We start from the raw sequence: 6,238 nt of genomic DNA on the forward strand, positions 1-6,238 counted from the left end.
TTGAGTGGTGCTTTTTTGTACTTTTTTTCCCCCCGGGACGGTAGTATACATTTACTTCGGGACGGTTCCGGGACGGTGGTGAAAAAAGTTAGTCTGGAGCCCTGCTGCATAGAGCCCTGCACTGTTGTTATTGCTGTTCTGCTTTTCTTTGCTGTGTCTAGTGTACATGTAAATGAACTCTCAGCAGACTGTAAGTAAGGGAAGATAAATGACACTTTGGACATCCAGGATCCTTTGTGAAAAACACCAGCAATTAAATTAGATTCCATGGAATTGCAATAGTTTAATTGTTGCAGCCCTACACAAGTTCCTCCAACAACCCCCTCAATATAGAAATCTAAGAGTGCATTAATACACAAACTGAATGACCAGACATAGACGTCTGCAATGATAAGTTCAGACTAGCCCAAACATTTAGATTCTCGTAGAGGGTTTTTTTTTCTCGATTCTAACGAATCTCTCTACGAGAGTCTAAAAGATACCCCCCCCCCCCCCCCCTTAACGTCGAAAGTTGAACGTTTGTGCCTCAAAATCACTCTTACCTTGTACAAATACAAATACAATACAAACAGATTTTGAGGCGCAAACGTTCAACTTTCGACGTTAAGGGGGGGGGGGGGTTATCTTTTAGACTCTCGTAGAGAGATTCGCCAGAATCGAAAAAAAACCCTCTACGAGAATCTAAATGTTTGGGCTAAATTCAGACGCCTATGTAAACATCACCTTGATCTGATCGTTACAAAATAAACGGTCAAACTATAAAGTCTGACACAATAACTGATACAAAACGACACATCCACACAATTAGCGACCACTGTCACGTGACAGTGTGCATTTCAACAGATCTTACGTTAGTTTTAGGCTAACTATAAAAACAAAATAGTATAACTTACTTTATCAGAGAAACAGCAACGAGGGACTTTCACTTAGCTTAGCTACTAGCACAACTGTTGTTGTTGTTGTTGTTGTTGTTGTGACTGGAGCAGAGTGAGAGAAATGAGACGTTTGAGTGAATGAAGCCTGGTTGCTCAAAGCTCTGGGTTGTCCTCTGTGTGTCTTCAGGTTGAAAAGGACAGACAGTCCCTCAAAAGGACAGACAGTCCCTCAAAAGGACAGACAGTCCCTCAAAACGACCCTTCAACTTTGTTCAACTTTAGCTACAAAACGTCTGTTGTTCACTTGGAACGGACGGACCCGGCGAACACACATAGTTTTTGTGCACATGCGCATTAGCACTGGAGCTAGTGTTGCCAACTCTCGTGAGAGAAATAAGCCAACCCACCTCCAAAAAAAACAAGCCAAAACAAACCCAATAACATCCCCATATAATCCCAATAAAAATGATTTGATGCCTTTATCATTATACATACTATGTATGTCTATGATAATTAATGTTTTAGTAATTTATTATACTAATAATTGGCCCATAAAGAAAAGAAAAGGATCTCTGGAAAAGAAGATGCCAAAAGTCGCGGGAAATAAGCAGACTTGGCAACCCTGGCTGGAGCGTGCACGTAGCATAAACGGTCGCTAGGGGGAGCCATGGTACAGCGTAGTACTATGCAGAATAGGAATTATACTATAGCAAATACATATCCGTTACACCAGTGGTTTTCATTTTGATTGATTGATTGATTGAAATATTTATACAGTTTGTAGAATTTACAGTACATTTTAAGCACAAACTCAATACAAAGACTGTCAACTGTGAGTGGACGACCCAATTAAGCATTACACTTGTTTACAACAGGGTCCACATTGTTCAATTCATCAAAACATTTAAAGACATACAGACATTTAGAGACATACAAATAGACATTTCTATGTAGCTAAAGTACAGAACAGGAATTCATCATATGGGAAGCAAAAAAGGGAAAATATACAATATACAGTGAGGAAAAATGGGGGGGGGGGGGGGGGATTCAGATTTTACAGAGGCCAGTTTCGAATTGCAGCCATCCGTAAGTGCCCTTTGAGAGCGGTTTTGAAGGAGTCAAGGGATTCACATGTCTTAATGACTGTTGGTAGGGCGTTCCACATTTTGGTGGCATAGGAGCGAAAAGAATTTAGTCCCTTGTTTGTGCCGAATCTGGGTTGTACATGGTTTGTTGCACTCCCTCTGGTGTTGTGGGTGTGGACTTCGTTTACATTAAGGAAGTATTTAGACAGGTACATGGGTATCTTGGTGGTGTATTGAATCTTGTGGACCAGACCCATTGCAAGATGCTGTACTCTGTCGTCGACCCTAAGCCATCCCAGCCTGTCAAAGTGGGCAGGGGTGAGGTGGGTTCGGGGGGTGAGGCCAAGTAGGAGCCTGACCAGTTTGTTTTGGGAGGTCTGGAGCCTTGTTTTAAGGGCCTTTGAGGTGCTGTGGTACCAAGAGGTGGATGCATAGTCAAAGAAACCTTGTACGAGGGCTCCTGTTAAGGTCTTCAAGGTGTTTTTGCTGACCAGTGAGGAGATCCTGTAAAGGAATCTTGTTCTTTGATTGACTTTTAAAAGCCCTAGTATGCTTCCTTGTGGGACGCCACAGCTCACTGGGAGGGGAGGGGACAGTGTTCCGTTCACCTCCACCATCTGTTCTCTCCCCTCCAGGTAGGATTGCATCCAGCTCACTGATGTGCTATCAAAACCAATAGCTTTAAGCTTGTTAACCAGTATGGAGTGGTTCACAGTGTCAAAAGCCTTTTGGAGGTCCAGCATGACCATGCCGCAGTATTTTCCAGCATCCACCTCGTGTTTGATGTGATCGCTCAAATAGAGGAGGCATGTGTCAGTGGAGTGGGATGTTCTGAAACCAGATTGGAACTCGTACAGCAATTTATTAGAGGCAAGATACTTTTCAACCTGTTCATAGACTATTTTTTCCATCACTTTCGAGATGGAGCTTAGAATAGAAATAGGGCGGTAGTTGCCGGGTTCTAATTTACTCCCTTTTTTGTACAAGGGGGTTACTTTGGCCAGTTTAAAATCTTGGGGGACCTGTCCCTGTTTGATGGAGAGGTTAACTATGTGGGTGATGACTGGAGCTATGGAAAAGGCTGAGTCTCTGAGAAATTTGGAGGGAATATTGTCATGGCCAGTGGCCTTGTGGGGTTGGAGGGCACTCAGTTTTTTAAGTACCTCCTCGGTTGTTACCATTGTCATTTTAAAATCATCTTTACAAACACCAAGGTTTTTGTAGAAGGCTTTGATGTGCTCTACACCAAAACGCCCAGAGTGGGAGGGCAGTTTGCTAACCAGCTTTGTTGCAATGTTTGTAAAGAAGATGTTCAAGTGGTTGGCTACATCGAGTTTGTCAGTGATGAGGGTGTTATTCGATTTGATGTTTATGTTAGTAAACCTGGTTTTTAGTTTCCGACCACAGCCTAGTTGATTGTTTAGTAACTTCCATAGCTCCCGAGGATTGTTTTTGATTTCCTCGGCTTTATCATTGATAAAGTTACATTACATACAAGTTACCAGTGGTCTTAAGGGGTTTCTATTGTAGGTGGTCCCCATGCATCAAAATTATGGAGAGTTGGTAACCAAATGGACCCCTTTTTTAACCCTTGAGTGTAAAATGAAACCAAATGGACCCTTGGTTTCATTATACACTCTCAACTATAACACTATAGAAACACTATAGAAACACTATAACACTATAGAAACACTATAGAATGATGACCGCAATGCTATAGAATTATGACCAATGCTATATGTAGGAGCAGGTATCTGAAAACGCATATATACTGTACCTGTGATTTGTGAGAATTGTTTATTTGCAATTTTGTATGGAAATTAATGTTATATAGGTTTGTATTGTCCAGTGTTTGTTCAACTATTCTGTTAGTAGTAGAGCTGGGCATAATTGATCTGTGCAGGGATCTGCTTTAATCAGACTTTATAATTAACATCAGAGGAACTCCACCTCCTGCCTTAAAGGAGCATGTGGTCTGCAGTGCACACATGGAACTGTTCAGCACAACAAAGATGGTTTTCGGCTCAACTCAGAAACAGCTCTGTGTCCAGACAGAGACAGAAGAAAGCAACCAGCTATTTCAAAAAGAAACACACAGGTCTCCTCCTGACAGGAAGGAACTTCCGAGGAGCATACAGTACCACTACTTTGTGTAATTATCGACTCTACAATGAGAGACCGGTCTTGGTTAAACGACTGTCCTTGCTTGTGAACACAGTCACACCATCTTGAAGTGATTAAGTTACACGTATGACAAACATCAACATACCGCTCTCATACAAAGTCCTTGCTCTAAGCCGTTGGACTCGAAATCAAATACGCCTGTGAAAGAAAAGGTAAGAACTGAAAAAGACCAGTTTAAAAATAAAGACATGTGTCATAGCAAAGTGGCTCTGCAACTCTGCAACTCACCGTAACACTATGGCTTAATTTATCCCATGTCACTTGAGCCTGTTGTACGACCAAAATGACAGTACAGTATGTTTGGCACCTTTTCAGCTGAGAATATGCCATTATTGTTGTGAAACATATTATACTGTAAATTAGCCATAACAAGTAATTGTGTGCAGGACTGTGAACTTGGCAAGAAAGACAGACAGACAGACAGACAGACAGACAGACAGACAGACAGACAGACAGACAGACAGACACTGCTCCATGAGTCATGTAGGCATGACTTCAGTGTGTCCCCTCAGCAGTCCCCTGAAACACCCACATACCATCCAGTCAACACGAGCCAGCATAGCTGATCCACCTGCCTACACCAGGGATAGATCCAGACCCCCCTCTGGTGTGTGTGTGTGTGTGTGTGTGTGTGTGTGTGTGTGTGTGTGTGTGTGTGTGTGTGTGTTCTAACCTTTTACAGTGTGGTGACCATTTCAACCGTTCGACTGATAGAATTACTTTCATTAATGTTTGAGATAATTGCTTTATGACTTTCTGTAACAAAAAAACATTAACAGTACATTTTGTCAGCCTTGAGAGATGTTTCCTACCATTATAGTTGACCCAGTCGCAGTTTATTTGCAAGCATCAAAACAAGTTAAGTATCACAAAAGTGAATTGAGTCTGCAGTTTCTGCACATTGGTGATGCTTTCCATCCATTCAGATCTTCATCAGGACGTTGACGACGCAATCCAGCAGAATTATCTTTTGTAATACTTTTACATTTAGCCCTGAAACTGAAGTGCTCGACCCGGACCAATGATGACTACCCATCAAGTGTTACGGAAATCCACCCATCTGTTCTAGATTTTGACCTGGACTCTGACCTTGAGTTCACTTGACCTTTTCAAGCTAAAAGTCAATGAAGTTTGGGTAGTGAGGCTACGTGAGGGACACAAAAGGTCCCGGGTTCGCTCCCCAGCCCCAGTCTATGTGTTGAAGTGTTGCTGAGCAAGATGCTAAATCCTACCTAACTGCTCCCTGGGTGTCTAGCCGACTAGGAGTCTATGAAAGTGTCTGTCTCTGTGTCTGGAGCTAATCTTAAACCACTGCACAGATCAGCGTAAAATCTCTTCTGCACACTGCCAGTAGACCACAGAATTAGATACTACAGACACAATTCTTTCACACGTTTTAAAGTTATTTAAATACTGTATTTAACATCAACATTTTTAACAGATTAGCAACAATAGCAGGTCTACCGGTTTACGTGTCGCAAACCTGATTTTCTGTTCATCCTACGATGAATATATACTGGGGGCTAGCTAGGGCTTAAGTGGTTAAGACACCATCTGTTCTGTATATGAATTGAGATCTGTGCTTCACCCATGCAATTAATGCAAAAGGCTGTTTTCCTTTTTAACCCAGCTGACCATAGCAGTAGCAGGTGTACTAATCCCACATTAAGTCTGTAAAAACCCTTTGACGTTTGTCAGAACATTCACCCCTGCTTGTGTATCATCTCTTCGACTACCGGTACTATGTTTTTCTCATTTATTTATTTATTAGATTTCAGGGCCCCAGCTTGCAGCATTCTCATATAATTAGGACCTGATATTGCATTTGTCAGCACCATACGGGTCTTCCTCACTGGTCGATGCACGACAGTTTTTATGGCTTAGTGTATTTTTTTAATCTTTTTTTTAGACCTTGCTACTTCAATCGTATTTCTGCTCTTTAGTTCGGAGGCCTTGTTCTTGTCACAAGGTACACTCATTCCGTGTTTGCTTTGGGCCATGGGCTTTAAGCTACCACAATGCAGTTTGCCGTTCCCTTTGAGTAACACCATTGATACAAAAAATAAAATGCAAAAAATAAACTATCAGGAGATT

This window comes from Protomyctophum parallelum, assembly GCF_964188405.1.
Source record: "Protomyctophum parallelum genome assembly, chromosome: 13".
NCBI lineage: Eukaryota > Metazoa > Chordata > Actinopteri > Myctophiformes > Myctophidae > Protomyctophum > Protomyctophum parallelum.